At 40.6% G+C, this 24039-nt stretch overlaps 1 protein-coding gene across 2 annotated transcripts in view; it reads left to right on the forward strand.

Moving 5' to 3' along the window:
- The first annotated feature begins 779 nt into the window (after positions 1-779).
- Positions 780-24039, forward strand: part of PCGF5 (polycomb group ring finger 5) — a 54421-nt gene continuing 31161 nt past the window's right edge. Inside the window, exon 1 of one of the 2 annotated variants that reach the window (XM_015866873.1) lies at positions 780-836. The gene's annotated coding sequence lies outside the window, so the exon portion shown is untranslated. Of the gene's footprint in view, positions 837-4974; positions 5069-24039 lie in introns of those variants that run through there. The other variant, XM_015866874.1, reaches the window with a different exon arrangement.

A 24039-nucleotide genomic window follows, 5' to 3' on the forward strand; every position in this document is an offset into this window, starting at 1 on the left:
ATTTCATAGGAAGCTGACGGAGGTTACTCGCTTACGGATGAGTCAGGGGAACTCCTGCAGTGCATGGTGGGGATTCCTCTCTCACGGCAGATATTTGGTGTTTTGGTATTTTGTTGATTGTTACTGACGACTGCGGGATGTAACGGTGACGAGCTGCTGAATTAGAATCAATGAGCGCGAGTGATGTCACAGAGTTCTTACATACACTGCCTTAAAACAAGCATTTCACCGCAAATTACCGCGGATACAACGAGTTACAGCCCATCCAGCGGAAAGAACCAGCCGAGCAGATCACAGAGCAGCTCCCACCTCCACCCGCACACAGCCGGCCGCTCACACAGCGCCGGCAGCACGACCCGCCGCTCGCAGCCATGCGCGGCCGCAGGGGCGCATGCGCCGCCGGAGCCCCCTCCAGAGCGGCACGCGTGCGCAGAGCCGCGCCGGGCGGCGTTGGGGGCGGTGTTGGCGGCCCTGGCTCTGGTCGCCGTGCCCGTTCCCGTGCCCGTGCCCGTTCCCGTACTGTGGCCCGGCGGGAGCTGCCCGCGCCGTGGCGCGCCCCAGTTAGTGTCCAATCAGAGAACGCTGTGCGTGCACCGAGCGGGGCGGCGATGCGTAAACAAGCCCGGGAAACTCCTCCGCCCCCCGCCCGCTCCCCGCGCCGCCCCGCAGCCTCCCCCGCCGCCCGGCAGCTCCGCCGAGCCGCGCGCTCCCGCCGCCCAACAGCCACGAGCGCCCTCCCCGCCCCCGCCCTCGTTCCCTCCCTCCCTCCGCCGTCGCCGCCCGCCCCGCTCCCCGCTCCCCGCTCCGCACGCACCCGCGGTGCCGCGCAGGGGAAGGTAAGGGCCCGGCGGGCGGGGCGGGTGCGGCGGGATCCCGCGTCGTAACTATAGTTGTGGGACGTGACGCCGAGTAACTTTGTCGGGGCTGCCGAGGGGACGGCGGTGCCGCCGGGCTGGTTGCGGAGCGCGGGGATCGGAGCGCACGGCGTGCGGGGCGCCGGGTGTCGTGCGGCTTTGGCGCGGCGCTCCGCGTTATGTAACATGTCAGCGCCGAGCGAGCGGAGCCGCCGTGACCCGCAGGTACCGGGCCCGGCCCGGCCCTCCAACCTCACCCCACGTGCGGCGGCGCCCGGCGGGCTCCGTGGTTCCTCCAGCTCCGGTGTAAAAGAAATAAACGTCGGAGCGTCGCAAAGTTTAAGAACTTGGTTTTTACCATCCGTGCTGTGAGCGTGCGGTGCGTTAGCGCGATCCGGAGCCGGCTGAATGAATCATCGCTTCCATGGAATAAACGCGGGTGAATCATGTCGCTCACACACACACACACACACACACACACACGCGGTCGTTGCGGATGGGGGCGAGGAGTCCCCGGAGCCGGGCGGGAGCCGCGGGGCTGTGCCGCGATCCGGGGATGCTGAGCAACCCGCCTTCTGCACCGAGTCCGCCCAGGGGCTTTGAGCAACTGCTCTGATCGAAGCGGATGAAGTTCAGTTCGGGTTTAAACAAACACACCAATGCCCACCGCCACCAATACAAACACCTGGAAACACCTGCACCGTGTCCGTAGCCTAAAGCCAGAGACAGAAGCCAGATCCTTTCAGTCTGGGATTTGTTTCGTTTAGTTTTGTTAAGCAAAAGTACTTAGTCTGCATTAGTGTAAATACATAAATAGGTATTTGGAAAACAAATGAAAGCCGTTTGTTTAACAAATACGTTGGATTTGCACCTAGATGGAGTCCTGTTCCCTATCTTCCTGCCTGTTGCTGTTCAAATGGGATTAAGGCTGGCTCTATATAGTTTTTCTTTCAACCCTGACTTGATTCCGGAGTTGAATTTCCATTTCCCGATTTCTTTGACACGTTTCTCTCTCCGTGCACAGAGGCAGTGCTTGGGTTTGCTGAGATTCACTCCTCTTTGCTCTCTTGGTATAACTGCCCAGGCGCAGAAGTGAAGACACTGGTTGCAGAGAGGAGGAGGAGCTTCACAGACAGGTGGTTTCAAAGTATAAAAGCATGTGAGGATCATTGAGCATCTTGCTGCTAGGCCTGTCTGTTGCCTTTACCTAGCTGTGTATTCTGTACCATCAGCCATAATCCGAACAGGGAAGTGAATCAGCCATGGATTGGGTTGGTATTTGTTGCTGTTGGGAGAAAGGGCATGTTGCTGGTTTGGTTTGATCTGGGTGCATTGGCCCTTGACAAACAGTGTTGTAGCATTTGTTCATTCCAGAGTTGGAGCAGCTGAGTGTAGCGGAACTGTTTCTTCAGCACTCGTGGTGTGGTTCACAGCTCCCTGCAGCCAGGAGGCTCTGTGCTCACCCACATTAAGGCTGTGTGCAGCCAGAAGCACTGCTGGTCTGTGGAGTAGCCAAGCACTGAAAGGCTGATGCTGCAGCACTTTCATGGGCTCTCCTTCCAGCTCTCTTGGCTGGAGATGAATGATTAATGCCCCAGTGCAAAATAAATAAATAAAGTAATTTAAAAATAAAAATAAAATAATAATAAAAAATTTAAATGTATTGGGTGCTTTACTCTCAGCAGTTTTCTCTGGATAGATACAGCTTCTCACACAAAGTTTTGAACTACAGTGTAGGACATGATGGTGTATGATGGTGTATGGTGTAAGAAAAGGTTTTAAACTGCAAGAGGGTAGATTTAGATTGGATATTAGAAAGAAATTCCTTACTGTGAGGATGGTGAGACACTGGAACAGGTTGCCCTGTGAATGGCCCTCACTGGAAGCATCCAAGGCCAGGCTGGATGGGGCTATGAGCAACCTGGCCTAGATGGCGGTGTCCCTGCCTACAGCAGCGGCTTGAAATGAGATGATTTGAAAGGTCCCCTCCAACCCAAACCATTCTGTGAGACTGTGATTCTGTGACATACTGCTGGTGTTGAAAAATAGAATATTTTCTTCAACTTCCTAGTGCAAACCTAGTACACATCTGTTTGGGGGTGCTTTGCTATTCAAATCCTCAATTTGAAACGTTTGTTGCAGTTGAAGAGGTTTAATTTCTATTACTAAGTTCAAGTAGGGTTTTAAAATAACAAGAAAATTACTGAGTTGAGAAAAAGTTGACCCTCCAACAAGGCTGTATCTCTGTTTCACTTCGTTACTGGAGTTGTATCTTCTCTGTTCTTGCATGATGAATGATAGTGCCTTGGTTATTTCCTACAGTGGAGCTTATTTCTCTGATTACTGTGTTTTTCTCATGGTTTTTCTTTCCCTGTAAGTGTAGTGCCATGAGAAGTACAGCTTGACAGAAGCTGAGGCTGGCAGTGAGCAGAGCAGGTACGGCACAGGCAGTGACTGGGCTGCATGAAAGCCGCATCAGTGCGTGTGGGAAACAGCACTGGTACCCACTCCATCTTAATTGTTGTTTATAAAATAAAAATTGTCCTCTGCCTAATGTGGGGCACTTCTGGAATGAAGGATACGTTCTGTTACTTGACCACTCTGGTCTCAACAGCTGCCACTGTTAGTTCTTGCATGTGAAATGCATAAATCTGGCTGGTTACCTAAAACTGAAACCATTTGTCCCATATTAATAGCTGAATTCATCTATGTCTCAGCAAATTTCCTAACATCTGGCCAAACTGGTCATTTGCTACTGCTCATCAGTCATTTATTTCCTGTTGGGGAAGAATTTTCTTCCTCTGTTTGTCATTATTTTGTATGTTTTTAGGTTTGGCTGAAATTAAAACCCAGCCTGCCAGTTTGCTGTTAGTGTTAGTAACTATCTTATTTTCATAAAAGACCTAATGAAAATAATCTTTTCTGTCTGAAAGCAATTTAAAGATGAGAGGAAAAGGTATTGGGAGGATCTTCTGTTGTAAAGGGTATGTTATGAGGGCACTGAGCAGGGCTACTGAAGGCCTCAGTTCTTCATGTGTGTGTTTCTACACTATCCAACGCTGCAAATGGGGTGTTCTTGGTGACCCTCAATGTGTCAGTGCTGGCTTTTCTAGGATGAGGAGAGCTACATCACTGTCATAGCATTTCTACTAAAAGCAAATTCTTATCAATAAGAACTCTTTCTGCGCAGTAAGTCACTATTGTAAATGCACAGAGAGACAGTGGTGGTACTTAAGTGGTGAAACTGTGTTTTTATCCTGATTCATTGGTATGATTCATTCTATGCATATTATTGATGGCAGCTTTACAAAATTATTTTCTGACAAAGATGCATTGTTTCTGGCAACTTTCTGGCAATTACCTACTTCTCGGAAAAATCTGTGGCTCAGTATGGATAGCAGACAGCTGAATCAGAGAGTAAAATCTGATACCAGCAGGGAGGGTCACAGTATGTAATTGCCATAGAATTGCTTGCATCCTTTTTCTCACTCCCATCTTCCTAACTCTGCCCTGCACATTTGTTTGGTTCACCTGTTGCAGCTCAGTTTTGTGCTGTAACTTTGGGGAATGCTTTGTCATTCCTGCTGTGTTGGTAAAAAATTCAGCACTTTGGTGTCCTGGTTGACTTGGCTTCCAGTCTTGATGGAAATAACAAGAATACCGTCTGCCTGCTTTTGCCTGAATCTCTATTGCATTTCTTTCTCAGTGTGCAGAAAAAATGAACAAACCAACGGTTTTTAAGAAGTTTTACAGTTTTCATAGAACATTTGTCCAATGACCACCACTGTGAGTAAAATAAGACTGAGTAGACAACAGTACAGATGGAAGAGAATAACAAATCTAAACTCACATTTTTGTGACTATTGTGAAGTTCATGTGAAGGAGCCCATGAATGCCACTAAAAGCAAAAACAAGTTCTAGGAGAAATAAAACTTTAGTATTGTTTTAACATAGTTCAGCAGGAAAAATCTCATAGGAATTCTTAAATGTGATGGGAATGAAAAGAGTCCTAATGATGACCTTCTGTAAGGCACAGATTGGTTGTAGTTTATTTACACAATCTTTTTATATTATCTTCCAGACCTTCCTTAAAAATAAAAAACGTGATTTTCCTTTGTAGCCAAAACACCCCACAATGCCACAAGTAGAAGCTGGTCCAGCTGTGGATTTGGAATCACACAGTTCTTTACACACCTGAGCTTCCCTTTGCAAAGGTGAGGAGCTGGAGGTTATTTGTGCTGAACATACAGATAGGTGAGTTTGCTACAGCTGACTTCTTCCATGATATACCAAGTAATATGGTTATAAGTAGATGACAGAGGGCCAAATTACCTTCATCTTGTTATTACAAGGGTGATTTCACATTGGCACTGCATCAGGGTATAGGGAATATATGGGTTTACAGTGTAGGGTTAACTCATGCATTTACATTCATTTTTCTTAATGGTGATCTTCAGAAGCATGACTGTCCATTGAATACATTTTCTGAACTAGTGTCATTGTTCTGCAGCAGTCTCAGCCAGGACCGATGAATTCCATATTACCAAACTAAACAAAAAAAATACCCAGGTCCATTTGCAACAGCTATGACCTCATTGTTGTAGGATCACTGATGATTTTTTGACTTTTTATCAGACAGTGGCTGCAGCTGACAAACTGATTTGCAGAAGCAGAATATCCAAGATTTCTTTTTAGAATTATAAAGCAGAACATTTTCATATGCATTAAGATTTGCATTTTTTAAAGTTTTGCCATCATATAAGAAATCCATGCATTTCAGTATGTACTCATAGAGATAAGATAAATATAGGAAGGCATGGTTGCATTAATTTTTATGTTTCCGTCTGTCTACAGAGATTTCATTTTTGTTTTCAGTCACATAAAAGTGAGAATAAATCATGGAAGTAAAATAATTGCAAGTCAGGAACGTAGGCTGCAGTGTGTATTGTTCCCCAGTAGTTTTGCAGTTCCCATTGAGTGTCCTAACCCACGAAAAAGATGCTGTTATGCAGTAGTCTCAGTTTCCAGTTTTGGCTTTCTTCTAATCACTGCATTTTTTCACAGTTTCTGAATTTGTGATGCATAAAGGAGGTACCTGCAGATTGAAAGTGTTTGTAAGGTCATAATTTCTCTCGTAGCTTTGTTATTAAAATGATAGCACTTGCTGGCCTTGATCAATAGCAAGGCTTGAGTCATAAAAGAAGCTCTCCGAATGTTAACACTCAGTCTCCTTACCAGTTGCTGACATAATAATTACGTGACCTAAAACAAGGTGTTAATTTCCTGAATCTGAAGCTGTATGTAAAGCCGTGTGTAGAGACACTGGATTTCCTTTCAGTAGCAGAAGACTTCCCATTGTGCTTCCTAGTTCTGGTTCCTCTTTTTAACAGCACTGGTAAAATATCATTGCCTGATTAATTTGCTTTGGATTGGATGGCTTGTTTATTAGATTATTACAGTCCATGTTCAGAGAAACTATCACTTTCCCTTGGGAAGTGAAATGTGTTTGAATTATCTGTTTAAGTTTCTCATGTGCAATTTTCAGATGACTTTTTGCCTTGTGTTGTATCTGTTGGAATCTTTGTGCACTAACAAAGCACATTACAGTAACAGAATCCAAACATTAAATATTCTGAAGACAGATTTGAATACTAGTTGCTACTGATTAGATCTGACAGACAGATAAATCCTCTCTGCCATAAAAAAAAAGCAGTTGATCTCAAGATAAGAGGAGAAAAGTCTTAATGACTTGAATCATTCTTAGAGAAATACCACCACTAATTAAAGGAAGTGTGACTATGTTTGTCTCCTCCCTCTAGAAGAAGAATGAAGCATGTAGGGAACCAGGCTTTTGATTATTTTCATAATAAAAACAGTTCCTTTTGTGGAAGATCAGCTCTTAATAGCCAATGTGTGGATTGAATGAATTTAAAGATTTTTCTTTCACAGTTTTATAAAATTGTTATTTACTTCTTTGAAGAATCATCAGTGGTTGCTGCAGAGACAAAAGAGCCTTTATGTGATATAAATGGTATTTTGACTAAGTACTCTTGGTTGATTCTGGCTGTAGAATTTCCCTGCTTACAAAGTGATTTTGAAGGGCTGCTTAATCAAACCAGTGTTTTTCAGCTTTCAATCAAAAGGCTTTTGATATATTACTGTACAGAAACTGTTGAGTCATGGCCTGAACCATTGATGGAACACCTGGGGAAAGGACCCGTCTGGGAGCACAGGTGAAAGGGGGAGGAAAGGACTCAAACCTGGGAGCACAGGTGAAGGCAATTCAGCTGTATGATCAGAAGGGCTGCACCTCATTTAGACCTCATTTAAGGGGTGACTGCCTGTGAAAATAGAGCAGTGTTTGATCAAAGTATGAGCCTTTGGAAAAAAAACCAAAAACTGAGTTTGTGTATGTTTTGGGAAAAGTTTGGCAGCTGTATGTTCCAAATGTGCCTACAGGCAAGCAGGAGTGGAGCTTTCCTCATCACTGTTCATCCTCAAATCTCAATGTGCGCTTTGATACAGATATTGAAAAGGAAGAAATCAGCTGTGTGCTGAGGTACAGCTATCGTGAAGGAGGAAGAGGTAACAGCTCTGCAGTGGGGTGAAAAATGCAAGTGGTATATGTTTGCAAATATCAGAGGGTAGAGGAAGGTGGTAACTACCAGGGGATCTGGGAACAGGGAAATGTGAAGATGGAGGTTGAGTAAATAGATGGGGTTGTAATTGGGGAGGGTTGGGATCTAAGGCAAAGAGGGAGCGAACTTCTTAAGCCTCATTTTATCCTTTGGTGTCAAATAGGCAAATAGGTGAAGAACATCTCTTCCCTTGAAGCCTTATTGTTTTGAGTTGGTCTTCTTTATTTGCACATGTGATGTGCGTTTGGTGGGTGTGGAAGTCAAGCTGCTGCTAACCAACAGTGAGGAGCTGTACTAACTGCAGTGGAATTTCTGTGTTTTGAGCATAGCAGGCTGCCAAATGTAAAAACTGGGCAGTTCTAATGTACCTATTTTAAGACTGAAGGACTAAAATTAGGATGCTTCATAGTTTAGGCTATTGACCGTAGTTTATCTGTTACAGTACTTCTAAATTCTGTTCTCTGCAAGTTATTTTCACAGCACACTCTTGTTCATGGTACCGGCATTAAGTGTTTATGAAATGAATTGGAGACTTATCAGTTGGATTTGTTTGCAGAAGAATACAGAACACGTTCAGACTAAGGCAGGAAGATGAAGAATTATATCCTGCTTAGGAAATCTAAATGCAACTTAGATCACTAGTTTCTGCCCATCTTGCATGCTCAACGACTATTTGTTGGAACAGATTTTACTTTGGAACTCTGGAGTCTGCATTTTTTTTGCTGAAGTTATATCAATCTCATAAGGCTCCACCTAGCCATGGGACTCAGCTTTCATGGAGACATGTAAGAAATTACTTTGCCCAAAGATTGTCAATTTAGACAAAGGCATGTCATAGACAAATAAGTTCATGGAGGGGTGCTAGTCATGCAGGTACTTTTTTTTTTTTTTTTTTTTTTTTTTTTTCCATAAAGTATTTGGGAATACTGTTTGGATGTACAAAGTTTCTGTATTATTCCTCAGAATAAATGTATGTTAAGGTACATCTGTGGGATTTTAGTGGCTGAGAGCTCCCGTTACCTGAGCTTTGAGGAGAAGGGAGATCCATCCCTGCCTGTGGCCAGGAGCATCAAGGTAGTGCTAGCTGTGGCTCAGTGCCATGGTAACACCATGGCAGTTTCCAGCCGGCTTACAAAACAGACAGATCTCACTATGCCGAGACTCAGCACTCAGCCTTTCTTGTCCCTCAAACAAACAAAAGTCAATAAAATACTTTATTAGAGAAACAAGCTGTAACTTGGAGAGTGATGACAGTGATCTCATGGATGAGGTCTGAACATGGTATCTGTGGGAAGAAACGGGCAGAATGTAGGAAAGAACTAATGTAACTGTGTGCTGAAAACCCACAGTGCTTAAAGCTGGACACTGCAGAGCCTTTCCTCTATACCTTACTGAGTGGAATGGCACTGGTAGTGCTTATTGAAGGGAGTGAGATTTACTGCATTCACAAAGATAATCCTAATCACTCCCCAGAAGTAGCAACTGACAGATAAATGTTGATTCCGATGCTTTCCTACCACTAAGAATAGCATAAGCATAGCTGAGCATCATGCACTGGAAGATGTGTCGGGAGTCTGTACTGATGGAGCTTTCTGTAATTGGGGGAAGTCGGGCAGCTCAGTGCTGCACTGCTCTAAAAGTGAGTGGTAATATTTTGGCATCAGTGATTGTGACTATTCAGACTAGTATTTGAGAAGAGTGTAACAGAGTCTTCCTGTATGCTAATTTAGCTGCTAAACAATAGCAACTTTTCTTTTAATTGATCACTTCTATCTATGTATTCTGCAGGCTGCACATTTTAAGCAGTGGCTAAAAAGTCTAGTACTCCATCAGTGCTCATTTTACGGTGTTAATGTGGGCAGCACTCACTTGGAAGTCAACAGCTCTGTATGCATTAATCCCTGGTGCTATATGGATGCAGTGATTCCGTGCAAGCTATAGAGCTAAACAGTGCAGAGATATCTAACTACTGTCTGCAAAGTTTCTGTTCTTTATCACCATGTACCAGGAGCAATCAGTCTAGTATACCCAGAACCAGTGCAGAGCCGAAGCCCCAAAACCCTTTCAAGAACTGCTAAAAAGGAGTGAGATCTGTATTATGGAATAGTTGCTTTAGCAGCTTGTACTCTTCTCTGGATCATGCACAGATGCAGGAGGAGATGGATAAACTGTTTTACTTCTCTAGAGGAAAGGCGGATCAGGTGTTTGCATGATACCAGCCCAAAGGATTAGTATCAATAGAAGATTCTTGCAGAAGTGAACTGCATCGCAGTGTATGCTGCTTAATTGCCTGTCCCAGGGACTACTGGGCTTAATGACTTAAGTGTCTTCATCGAAAGTGTTTTCCTCTAAGCAAGTAGGTGCTAAATATTTTCAGGAAGGGGGGAAGGGCAGGGGCTGAGATTGCTGTTAGTATAAACGTTTGCAATCTTTTGGATTTGATGGCTTAACCTGGTACTTTTCTCTGTAACACCTATGTTTCCGAGTTGGCAGGGTTTTGTATCCAGCATTTAGTCTGTTTGTTTGTTTTATTGTGCTTGTCCTTGCTCATCTCACAAGTACAAGGAACAAACCAGAACTCAAGGTAGAAGATAGACTTCAGAGTAAGAAGAAATTTGAGTAGACTAAAAAGAAGTCACAGGAGGACTGTGGAGCGGTGTATGGAGTACAAGTTCTGGTATGAAGTTCTAAATATTTTCCTTGGAATTCAGATCACTTCCCTGGAAGACAAACCTCCCTTAAATATGGAGCATGTAAAATAGTTCCACTGAGCTAGTGCTGGCCAGGCAAGAATTACTTCTTACTAGAAAAGCTAAGTTTAAATGGTTTCAGACTAGTATCGTTCTTACTCTGTTGTACAAGATATCCAGCGTGATATTTTTCATGCTTAATCTAAAAGTTGAAGTATCGTATAGGTAAGAAGAAAATATATCGATGAAAACTTAGTATTAGGTTGTTGTTTTCGGGCACTGAATCCTAGGGAAATGGCTTAGTTATTCTGTATCTTATGGAGGTGGGCTTAGTGCTACAGTTTCCAAAACTTTCTCTCTGCAACAGAGTTGACTGGAAGGTGGCAAAATATGCCTTCTAGGCCGTATCTTAGCTGCAGTTGCGTAAAAACACCCATTTTTGAGCTGAAATTCAAGTTATGTTCTTAGTATTGCTCAGTACTGATTTCAGCTGGTTTCAAATGCTGGAGCTAGAGGTTTGTTACTTCTGTGTGCAGGGTAACCGGAATGATGGACAGAGAGCAAAGAGAGGAGAAACTCAGTGGTTTAATGAGTGACGTAACGCATTCAATAAGGACACATGCATCAGGATAAGTGGAGATATACCTTAAAAATATTGTCATGTTATAGTACTTGCGATTCCTCTACAATATTTTACTCAAATGCTAGAGTACAACTTAACTGTGAATCAAAGCTTCATAAGGAGGTGGAAGCAAGAGAATGCATATAGGAGGTAGACCCTGATAACTTACCAAAATGGAATTAATTATGTGGTGTCTGGATGTCATGAGGGAGGCAACGGGGGGGGGGGGGGGGGGGGAAACACAATAAACTTGGAGATTATTTTAAAATCAATATAATCTATATAAATATAATTAAGTATTCTGTTAGAGGAATTTAAATAGAAGTCTAACAGATACCCATGTGTATGTTCAAGATCTCTTGAAAGTTCTAAAATAATAAAATAGAGGAATAGGAAAATAGCAAAAGAGAAATCGTATATGAATAAAATATTTGTGGGTTCTACTTGCAGAGTGCCTTATTCTTTTTGCACAAAGCACAGACTTCTGAAAGAGTTTTGAAGAGTCACTATATATTAATCCACCAATGTCAAGGAGTGACAAAAGAACAAAGGTAGTCATGGATTAATGGGCAGAGGGAATATCAAGGAGTTGCTCACTTACAGTGCTTCTGTGGTTCTAAGTGGTGTGATCATTGCTCAGATACTGAACTTGATTCTGGCAATTCAGCTTTGAGGAAGATGCTGAAAACTTGAGAAGAATCTATGGAAGACTTAAAAGAATGATATGGGGCTCAGGACACATGCTTTATCACGTAAGACTGTGCACACAATCAGTTCAGCTTAGCAAATCTAAGGTGGCACTTCTAGGCACTAAGCAAATTATCCTTTTGTATTTTTGTTTTGTTTACTAAATGGAAACATTTGAGAGAAAGTAGCTGATATTAAAAAACAGTTCAATCCTGAAGTATGAACAGTCAAATGACTGTATCCCAGTGAGTGAGGTAGTAAGAGACACAATTAAGGGCTGGTTTATTTCTACTATTTGAAACTAGTAATTATTGTGGTGGATTTCTCAGTGCTGATAATCTTGGAAATGGAGAATGATGATATAACCCAAGGGGTCTGTTGAACTTCACATGGAGATGAATACATCAAAGTCCAGTGTTGATTTCTTTGTGCATTTGTTTGTTCACATCTCAAATTAGATGCACTTGGGGGTCTTTTTGACTCGGTATGTGTTACAGTAAAGGTTGCACAGTCAGTCTTTACTGCAGCATTTGGTTGTTAAACTGTACACAACCCTAGCAGAGAACATTCTGAATATGGTTACTTGAACACTCCTTAGGATTCAAATTGCTATTTCAGTAAAAGCAGAATCCAGTAACAGGTACATTGAGAAGGTCGTAGGGTGTCATTAAACAGATGAGACATTTTTCAGAAATAGCATATCTAGTTTAATTTGTCATCAATTTATAAGGGTGTGACATGGCCCTTTGAATTAATTGCTCATTGAAATTTTAAATGAGTTTTTGTATCCTTTTATGGTTGATAGTAATCAAAAAGTGTATGGAAAGTAAAGCAACAGATACTCCTGAAGCCCTGTAAGATTTCCTTTGGATACATGGAGGAGCTATGTGTCGCATTTATATAACATATTTGTCTCAGTGTAGGTTAGATACGTGCTTGGCTGTCTGGTTTTGTGTAAAAACACTGTTCCCCATTTGTTCTATATTAAATCCTTCTCTGTTTATATTTTATACTCTTAGAAAATAAACATATAAAAAAACGTGTTGTTTTAACTGCTGATAAAAGCAAACTAGCTAGGGTGCAGAATGGGCCATGATCAGCTTTCCATGAGTTTCTTTCTTAAAGAAGAAAGTCCAACTTAAGTGAGTGTCTTTTATTTATTTTGCAAGTAATCATAGAATCACAGAGTAGTTTGGATTGGAAGGGACTTAAAAACCATCTGGTTCCAACTCCTTCAGTGGGCAGTATCACCTCACTCTGGGTCAGGGCCCAGGACCCCATCCAACCTGGACTTGGATGCTTACAGGTATGTGCGCATTGCTCAATAACTGCGAAAGTATTTATGTTTATATTTATGTTCATATTTATGAGTATGCTCAACTTTTTCCAAACAGATTGAGTTTTTCTGTGCAGGAGTCTTGCAGATGTTCTGCTTCTACCTCCTGATGTCTAACATAATGTATTTCTTTCATTAAGAAATGGGATCTGAAAAATCATGTTTGGCAATTGTATCAAGTGAAACTGGGTTGGTTGTTTTTCTGGGGGGGCTGGAATCTCCTAAGAGTTGGTTAGGTTTACCAACAGTGCTCAGCTGGGAATAGAGCAAACAGGTGCCTGTTATTTTTGTTGACATGGAATCTGTAGGATTGTAAGCAATCCAGCATTCCTCATTTAAGCATTTTTCCTTCCAGAACAATGTCTGAATCTTGTGTGAAAACCTTATTCTTATACCTGCTCTCACATGTTGTAAGTGGAATGGGGCAATGTGAACTGGAGTTCACTTGGGTGCTTATGAAGTATTGAGGTATTGTAGAAGGCAAGGAAGGAGACACTTAGCATGTAAATATCCTGATATTGGAAGGTGTAGGGTAGAATCTAGAAAAAGGGATGGAAATGTGGTGTATTCAAATGGGCATTTTTCCATATGCAGTGTTCATCACAACCTAACTATACGTGACAGCTGCAGGATTCAAATGCAATCTCTATGGCTTCCGAACTAATAGCTGTAATAGAGCAGAGGATCAACTCAGTTCTTAACTGTGCCACATGCTTCCAGAACAGTTTTTATTAGTTAATGTAGTGTAGGAAATCTTACAGGACTTAAAAGGAACAATCCTTGTCTGCTCATTTAGAAATGCACTGTGGATGGTGGTGTCTTGTGTGTCACATCTTCCCTCCTAGAAGTTGGTAGGTTGTGGTACTTCTAGAATAAGATTAGGCATCTCCAGACTGTAAGTACACTTCTAGCAATGCTGCACAGAGTGCAGTGATGAAAATGTTATCTATAACCTAGCTGCAGAGTATAATATGTGTGTGTGCTTGAATCTGTAATAGCATTCTTTTATTTGGCACCAGAAGTATTTTCAGTTAATTACAAATATACAGCGAGGCAGTATTCCTTTTCCTGCTACTGTTTAACTGCTGCTTTGGAAATGAGCCTAACCGTGCATTTTTATTTCCTTTTTAATAATGAATTTGTAGCTGTAAAGCAGTCTATCAATACTAGATGTATATTGCCCAATGACTTCTTCATCACAACGCTGGTAGAAGTACATTTAATTACATCATAGAGACATAAAAATAACTTGTTCCAGGAAGTCGTTTCAGCACTGTGTGGGATTGGGCTGTGTAAATAGCAATATTCACATTCATTCATCGGTTGTTTGTTAATAAGAAAAAGAAAGATGAGTTGAAGGGACTGATGCTTTGTCATCTTAAGTGGTCATTAATTCTGCCTTAAACTGAAAGCAAAAATTTAATTAAAGCAATGTTCTGTTTCATTACCATTTTGCAGGTGTATAAAATTATATTTATATATATATATATATATATATATAATATATATATATATATATATATATATATACAACCTGGATAAGGTATTGGATGACGCACGAAATTCTGCCCAATCCAGCTTTTATCTTTCAACTATTTTTTTTTTGTAAAATGTTTCACATGCCCTCCACATTTAGAAGATTGGGGACTTACCTTTCAATTCCTTACTGATCCTGTTTTTAAAAGTAACTGCTGATAACTTGATTAATCGTTTTCAGGATCTAGTAGCAACAGCAGTATGAGAAGATGTGTAGGTTTAGTGCTCAGTATAACTACTTTATGCAAAATAAAATCCCTCACCTCAGAGATTAGGTGCCTGGATTAAATCCACGTCATGAACTTTCAGATGAAGAATAATGTTGTGATTAACACAATGTATTGAAACTTGAAAGTTGGAAGTTTAATTCCTAGGCAGTCATATCTGTCTCTGTGCTTGGAGTCAGCAGTTTCTTAGGAAAGCGACAAGAATATTTTACTCTTTCTGTAAAGCGGGCTCAGTAATGTATTCTTTTCTTCATGCAGCTAGACTGCAGGCTCTTTAGAACAGGTGGACTCTCAAAGGGAATGTTTCCACTGCAGCTGAAGGTGTGTTTGCTGTATCTGCTGAATGGATATATTTGTACTGAGTGTATCAAGCCACGTTTGTTAAATAACAATAAAAACAGTATCAGGTATTACAGTAAATGGTACCCAGCTTGCTCTGAACCCTTGTGTGACTAGGTTGTGCTGATAGACGTTCTTTGTGTTTGCTTCCATAGTTGCTGAAGCTACAGAGATCAAAAAAGTAGATCTGCTCTTTCTCAGATTTGTTTTATTTTGATCAGCTTTCGGATCAGGACTGTGTACTTTTACACAGTAGTCTAGGAAGTTTACTCTAATGATAAATGTGTCCTTAAATTATTTAGCATATACAGCAGCTGCTTAATAATTTAAGTTTTTAGACATATTATGGAGCAAATGGAAACAGATTCAGAGCTGAGGAGTGATAGAATCCTACTGGTCTGTGATGATTTTTAGGAAAACCCGGTGGTGCTTTTCTATTTTACCTTGTGGTGCTAACCAGAACAGATCCCAGGGGTCCAGTAGTTGACACGAAGGTCAAGGTTACAGAGATAGTGCATGCTTGAGTGTATCCCCATAAAGCACTTTGGTACAACAGGGACACACACTCGTATTGGAGCTTGGCACAGGCCCAATTAGCCCTAGGCTGGAGGTAAAATTAAGGTGATAAGAAAAAACTGAAGTGCAGGGACACATAGAATCATAAACACAGGGCTTTTAGTCTTCTCTACATAATTTATTCTTATGCAACTTCACATGAAGTAAGCTCCCTGTATGAAATATGATTTCATATGATGAATCTGTGCTTTTTTTATATTTTATTTTATTATTATTTTAAGAAATTTCTTTCACTTTGATAAACAGTATGCTTACAGATTATTTGATCACTATGGCTGTATTTTTCCCAGGTTGATATCAGTAATTCCAGATGAGACTGTGTTGTGTCAGAGGTATGTACCGTGATGAATGCTGAGCTCTTGTCTCATGGCCATGATATTAGTCCCTCATGAAAGTACAGCATGGGAGGATAGAAAGATATGTACTGAGAAGGGGTGGAGATATGGCAGGCATTTATACATCAGCCTTTTGAGATTGGCAGCTCTACCATGTTTCAGTCCACCTTTTTCTTTATCTAGTTCATACAGTTGGTGCTGAAAAGTCTATTAAAGCCAAGATGATGTCCCTTTATCCACCAAGCTAGTCATCTCCTCATAGAAGGCTCTTGGTCTGATCAAGTCATTTTACCATTAACAAACCTGTGCTGGCTAATCCGTTACTCTTTTTTCCTTCCTGTCTAGGACTATTTGCATTCTTATCTTACCCTGTGATTGAGGTGAGACTGACCAGTCTGTGTTCTCAGGATCTTCTTTCTTGCCCTTCAAGGATGGATGACATTTGCTTTCTTTGAGTCCCCAGGATCAGTTTCAGATACCTATTATCTTTAATAGATAATGTTGCCTTGAGCAGCATCACATCCCCTAGCTCCCTAAGTGCTTGTGAATGCATCCTATCAGGACACATGGATTTGACTAGGATCATCTAGCCTGTATAAATGCTTTGACTGTGCTTTTACTGCCTTACTCCCACCTCTCACAATCTCAGCTTCACCATCTAAGTATGGCTGCAGCTAAAGCGGTCCTGAGCATTCACAGCCCCACACAGTTCTTCTCTGTAAGAATCAGGTCCAGCAAAGCATCTCTTCATTATTTTTGTCAGAAAGGAATTGTTACTGCTCTGTGGAAGCCTTCTGGGATGCTTGTGCCCCCAGCTGCAGTGCTCTCTGAGCAGATGCTGGTTTGGTCACAGTCCTGCATGAGGAGCAGTGCATGCAAACATGATTTCTTCCAGTTATCTGAAGAGGATCTCATCTACTCTTTTCTTTCTCATCAAGTAGTCTGTAGCATACATTCACCACCTACAAGCTTAGTGTCTTTGCTCTGCTTTAGTGTAGAAGGCAGGTACTGAGAGGTCGGGGGGCTCTGAATTGTGCTGGGCCCACTAATGGTAACAGGGCTGCTCCTAGCTACTTGTTCTCAGTTATTACTTCACAGGGAGCAGCCAGTGTTTCTAAATGCTTTTTAAGTGTCTCTGGTCCTGGATTACAGTAAGTAGCCTATAATGAGTATATGACTATTGCTAAACTCATGCCTCAGGTGATGTTGTTTACAGATATGCTGATAGAGCATTCCTGCCTTTAGTGAAGGTACTGTTTTCTTTAAATTTGGAGCTTAGAATAAACTACTGTGTTTAGAATGGTTGACTTATGATATCATTGCAACATCTATTATAGTGTGTTTTACTTTAAATGAATTGTTTGGGACTTTTAGCCTCAATTGTTTTAATTTTTATCTGCAAATTGTTTCAAATGTTTGTCAGGATGAGTAGGACACAGCTATGGTTTGTCTGTTGAATACTAATACCTTGGCTTTGCCCTTCATGAGTGTCATCAAGGTATAGGTGTATAAAATTCTCTTGTGCAATCTGCAAATGTCAGTTTATTATTGTGCATTTTCAGAATGGATTGTCTAGTGAAATGATATCCTCACAGCCCAATGTAAGACATCAGGAGGAGCATCTAGATGTAGATGTAGACATAATTTTTCTGTTAACTGTGGAAGCCAAGAATGCCTGCAGCTTTTGTTTGTGGGGAATCAAGGAAGTTTTATATTCAGAATTTTATATTCAGTATTTTGTCCTCAGAATATCTGAAAATTCTCCCAAAAATGTAAGTACAATTTTCAGAAGTGCAGAGAAGTAGAATAAGCTTCAAGATTTGTGGTGGATACTAAGAAACACATCTTTAAATGTAAGTTGTTCTAAAATCTCAAGGCCAGGATACCTCACAGAATCAGAGACAGGCTTGGAAGGGAAGTTGGGTGGCAGTTCAAGAGGCTGTCCATCCCAGCACCTCTGTTCATAGCACATCAGCTAGAGCTGACTGCTCAGGGCCTTGTCAGTAGTGTTTGAAACCTTCAAGGATGGAAATTCCAGAGCCTCACTGGGCAAACAATTCCAGTGTTTGTTCACCTTTACAGTAGAAAAAAGAACAAAACAGTTTTGTATAAATAGGATTTCCCTGTTTCAATTTGTGTCCGCTGCCTCTTGTCCTGTCATTGGTCAATATGAAGAAGTCTCTTATTTCATCTTATTTACTTCTCCCCTCAGGTATTTACACACATTAATAAGTTCAGCCCTGAGGTAAGGCTGAAGAATCTCAGGTTCCTCAGCCCCTCCTCATTTAACAGATGTTCCAATCCTTTAATCATTTTACTGGTTCTTCAAGCACTTTGTAGGATGAAAGCCATAAACAGGAGAAAATGATGTGGTAGAACAGCAAAATGAAGAAAACTGCAGAACAGATTTAAAATATGCTGGATACAAGTGTAAATTGGCAGTCTCTGTTTGAAGGTACCTCTTTGTGATGTCTTTTGTAACAATGGTTTCTCTTGTGATTTGGGTAAGTTGCTGCTTAGTAGAAGACGTAGCCTCAACATACATATTTTATTTCCTGACTGGCAGAGGGTTATGATGGCACAGGCATTTCTGACAAGTTTAAAAGACACAAGGGTAATGCGCTAGACAGCATTCCAGATTTCTCAGTGGGAAAATGTAAATCTCCTTAATTTTATTCCTACTGAGCAGTGGCAACTAAGGTCTTGTATTTAAATATGAATTATTAAATAGACAGCATGATGATGATAGGAGCAAGATGTGTTATATGTATCAACAAGTTCTCATAAGTCTGATACCTTGTCAAAAATTCATATTCCCATCTATGCATTTGTGATAAAGGCAAATCATTTTAAGAGTATTATGCCTTTTATTCTTAAAAGCCTACCAAGGATTTAAGATTAGGGAATGGAGTGAGATTTGCCATGTAAATTGATAGATGAAAACTCCTAGCTTTAGGCCTCTAGAAGCTTAACTTACCACAACACTGAACAATCACATCTGAAAAACTGAGCAAAGTGTTAACAGGTTGTAGTAATGTATTCAGATGTTATATGATATCTTCTGCATTAGAAAACTTTTATGAAATGCATTTAATAGGCAAGTCAAAACATTACTAATTGTGGAAAATCCTGAAAATAAGGATTTCACTTTTTTTTTTAATGAATGGGTACAGTTAAATAATACAAAAGCTGTTAGCAACCTGAAGATGAAGCATTATGTCTGAGATCAATCTCAGCTCTTAGAATCCAGAGTGTTTGTCAGTGACTACAGGAACTGTAGCAGTTCAGATTAGAAACAGCACTGAGGCAAAAAACATCAGTAAAGAATGGTGTGTGCTCTGTTCATTTTATACACTTTTGAAAAATATGAGAAGATGAGCACTGTGTATGTGTATGTACACTGCTGCATGGACTTTGGTGCTAAGGTCAATGCATATGAATAATCACCTGTTTGTGAATGAGCTGGATTGCAGTCTTGTGCGGACCATGGGCGCACATGGTAAATCATGAGGTAGTGTTTGTAGAATCAGGGCCTGAATATGAAATATAGACATAATTGACTTTCTGTTCAAGTACAGTACTTCTGCAGCAGAAGGAGTGAGGCTTTTTGCACACACAATACTGAACAATAGCTTTTTGAAGAGGAGATGAAGGTCTCATATAATCTCCTGAAGTATTACCTACATTTCTTAGCATATTTTTTTTTTCCCTACAGAAGTAGTTCATGATCCTGCCTAGTTGATGAGATTGGATGAGTTACCAGGTTTAGAATGAGCTCCTGAAGGCAATTCAGCTTTTTTTAAAGCAGAATTATATATATTTTTTGTATTCTGGGAGGGAATCAGTCCTCTTCTGTCCAGAGCCTAAAAAAAGTCTAAACTGTACTAACTTATGCAGCTAAAAGCCACTTAGTCTCACTAGCACCATGCTGAGCCCAGACTTCTAACCACCGCAGAGAGAAAGCTCAAAATACGGGGACGTAAACTGAAAGTTGGAAATGATGTTTATTTGATGCTCAGTCTGATCAAATGTACATCAACACAGAATATGCAGTTTGAATGCAAACTGAATCTGGAGGCTGTGATTTTGTAATCACACAAAAAACCCCACCACCCTAAACATTTTGCATATTTGAGAACTGTTTTATAAGTGATTTCTGTAGAAAATTCAAAAGATGATACTGTCAAACGATGGCACTGCTTATGCAAACTTTTCTGATTTATTGCAGTCATGGGAATAAAGTTGTGAAACCAGCACTGTCAACTTCCTAAGCTAATACGACTTCAGAACTGGCATATGGTGCCAAGTTATGGGCTAAGGAGTGATTGTTCACTTGAGAATAGCTTCTGGCTAGAATCCTCAGCTTATCTCACCCTAAAACTGGTACATACATGGTACATACAGAGGAATCAATTAAAACTATCAGTTTTGCTTAATCTTTTCCCATCAGCGTATTGATAATGGTTATTAACATTGAGACAGTACTTTCAGAAGAACGTTATCTGGAGCGACTCTTGCTTGTAAAAGTTAATGCTAACAAACATCCAAAGTACATGGAGATTTTATATTTTTGATTAAAGGCAGGAAAATATGGAACTAATGTCTTTTATTTAACTCAGTAGGCCAAGTTCATCTGTGTCCATAGCCATATGATTGGATAGACATGTGGAAAATGTTGCTGCACAGAGCTTGATCCAGTGTATATACTAAAGAGCTGTTAAAAAAAATATAGTGTGAGGATATGAAGCTGAGGCTGAAGCCTCTTATTTTTACTTAATTTACTTGAATCATAGAATCACAAGGTTGGAAAGGACCTATAAGATCATCTAGTCCAACCAACTAGTCCAACTTGGGGACAATCATTATTTATTTTAGTAAGTAACAATGAAATTCACAAGTATCTGTATTAGGTTTCCTTCAGTGAAGTCTATTGTTTTAATTGGTAACAAAATGATGATTCCCATGAATGAGAGAGTCTTCCCATGCAGTGCAAATGAAATGTAGTCCATCCAATAACACGTTATTGAGTTAAAGGTTTTATTCTTGTAAGGACTGGAAACAGAACTCCTGTCGAAATCAATTGAAATAGGATGCTTCACTTACTTAACAAACCCTGAGACATCTTGAATATCGTTCATTTGTTTTGTAAATCATGAAGAAATTTGGTTGTTCCTTCTCTATTGCTTTTGGGTCTTTATTTGCTGGTTCTGCCATTATAACCAGCATGAGGAGCTTTCTCAAGGATTTCTTTTGCTGAGCTTATTGGAGTTTTAAATTTGTTTTGACTTAAGATCTAGTAGCAAGTCTTGTTTTTAATTTGCAGTGCAAGTTGATTGCATAATTGTGAAGCTGTTTGACATGTGTGATACAATTTGATTTGCATTCCTGCCAGCTTTCAACTGTAAGAAACAAAATCTGTTAGTAACAATTTTAGCGGGAGCCATTGGAGGGTTTTTACAGTTTGTTTGCCATCTCTCAGAGACTGAAAGATGAGACTCTTTTAAAGGCATTTGAACATTTTATGTGATTGCTTAGTTGAGCTGTGGAATATGATGGTGTGAGTGGCTTTGATAGATTCAGGGAACAAATACTGAAAACAGTAAAATATATGTATGATAGCAAATGTACAATGCAGTATAGAGTGGAAGAAACATAATGCTGGCTGAAAAATGGATTAAAAGTCAAAATATAGCAAATAGCCATTAGGAAGTATTGTGGGAAAGAACTGATCAGAAAACTTAAAATGAACAATTATACTGAAAGAGAGCTACTTTGTGCCTCAAAGGTTATGTATAGGGAGAATGACCAACATGACCAACATATCCTGGACGTTTACAGAGGACACACAGTCCTGCTTGTGCAAACAGCAGCCATGTTCAGACTGCCCTATGCATGTTACATTGCTTCAGTTTTCCTGATAAAGTCACTGATTTTCATGGACCGATACTGTTGTCTCTTTTCACTGTTGTGCAGTAGTAGGGAGACTTGAGGTAGGATTAATTCCTGAGCTGCTTTTCTCTGAAAAGCTGCAGAATAAACACTTGATTCTCTTGTAGAGAGCAGAGTAGAAGGAAGCTGAATGGGAAGAAGCATATAGTCAGACAGCAGTGTAGGCAAAGAAGTATTTGAGAGTACACAGTAGTAGTAGCAATGGCAATACATATAGTTAATGCCATGAGTTCAGAGGAAGATTAGCAAGCAGTGGAAATGAAATAGCTGGCCATCAGAAACCAGAAGAGTAATTATTTGTCGTGCACAGAGAGCAACTGATTTACATCTGATGTGGGTCATTTCAAATTATGTCTTAAAGGTCACCCATTTTGATAACAGCTTCACTTGCTTCAACTTTACACAGAATGGCTGTGAGTTTATATGAAACACAGGATTATAAAGGACTACTTTGGTCATTCTGTGGTTTCCCACAATCACAGACAACTGTGAAATAATGCCTCCTCCATTTCACTCTACAGAGCATACCACAAGCCACAAAACATTTTTTCAGTATCCTGTAGGAAACTAAAGATGATGTATAGGAGATCAAAGTCCACTGAAACTGTAGTCTGCCATAAGACAAAACCGGGAGAGATTAAGGATACCATCAGTATTTCAGTTGCTAACAGTTTCTAACCCCATCTCAGATCACTGCTTTGAAACGGGGTGCCTAAACAAATGGATGCACATCTAGTGTCCTTCCTGCTGCTGCAGTCTCCAGTGGTTCAAAGCAAACTCCCCTCTGCCTTTTGTCACCAAAACTCAGTTATGTGTGGAAAAAATACTGGTTTGTATTATGCAAGACTCTAAACTAGATGGAAGAACTGCTTTGGAAATAATGCCAGTATGTTAGATCTCGTTTTCATACCTAAGTAAATATATGGTGATTTCACTTAAGCTGCCAGCAAGTCAAGAAAGGTGATCCTTTCTTCTCAGCATCTGTGAGAGCATATCTGGAGCGGTGTGTCCAGGCCCAGGCCCTTCAGTACAACGAAGATATGGGAAGAGTCCAGCACAGGGCCACAAAGATGAATAAGGGGCTGGAGCAACTTTTGTATGAAGAGAGGCTGAGAGCACTGGGCCTGCACCCCCTGGTGAAGAGAAGGTTCTGGGATACCTTAACAATGGGTATAAACATTGGAGGGAATGAAGATGAGCAAGTCAAACTGTTCTTTGTTGCCTTCACTGATAGGGCACCTGAAATTCCATCTGAACACAATAGAATGCTTTTCTAAGAGAGTGGTCGGTTATCGGAATAGGTCACCCCGAGTGACTGTGGAGTTTCTGCCTGTGGGGAAACTCTAAACCTGACTGGATGCAGCCCTGAACAGCTGTCTGTAGCTGGCCCTGCTTGCCTTACATCTCTTCCAAGCTGAGCAATTCTGTGATGCTTTCAAGTTTTGAAAGTCTTAAAACTCCCATCAACTGTGGAGATAATTCTCGAAAATGTCAGAGTTGCATTAATGAGTAAAAATAATGAAGTGCCCGGAGTTTTCAAGTTCTTGTGTGTTCTTTTAAATATGCACTTTATTCATATCAAATGTAAAGAATTACTTTGTTTTGCATTGGGATGATTCAGCAGTTGTTCGAGGCTTTCAATAAACCACTCTTCTTCAATAATGCTTAGACATAAACCTTGTGTGTGTGTGTAAAGAAGGGCTTAATAGATTTATGTATATAAATACTGTGTTAGAGGACAGTGAGTACAAGTCAGTCAACAGTGAAGTCAGGTTTAAGACGCACAGAGAAACGAGAGCTGTGTTTTCATCACTGTGTTGAAGGCTGTAGTGCGCTCTGTAGCATATTTGCTGCTGTAAATATACAATACATACTAACCAGAACTAGCTCCATTTATTTTGTTTCCCTCTTAACCTGAGACCACTTTGATTCAAACACTGCACCATTACCTTCTAACTGTGCTAAGTAAATCCAGGTGCTCACATCAGTTCCATGGCTCAGTGCTTTTACTGCACCTAGTAGATGCAATGCTGGGAGTTAACTACTTTTGAAATAACAATAAATTCATAAGCATTTATTAACGTGTTTTCTTTCCTCCCAATGTAAAGTAAGAACAAGTATCTAAAGATTTTTGTTGCACTACTTTCCTCACATAATGAAATAAGAGCTTCTTTCACAGTGCTTCTCATTTCTGCTTTATGCTGCGGTCTTGAAAGGTGCTAAGTGCCTCAGCCTTGTTTTCAGAGTTAA

Source organism: Coturnix japonica, chromosome 6 (genome assembly GCF_001577835.2).
Source record: "Coturnix japonica isolate 7356 chromosome 6, Coturnix japonica 2.1, whole genome shotgun sequence".
Classification (NCBI taxonomy): Eukaryota; Metazoa; Chordata; class Aves; order Galliformes; family Phasianidae; genus Coturnix; species Coturnix japonica.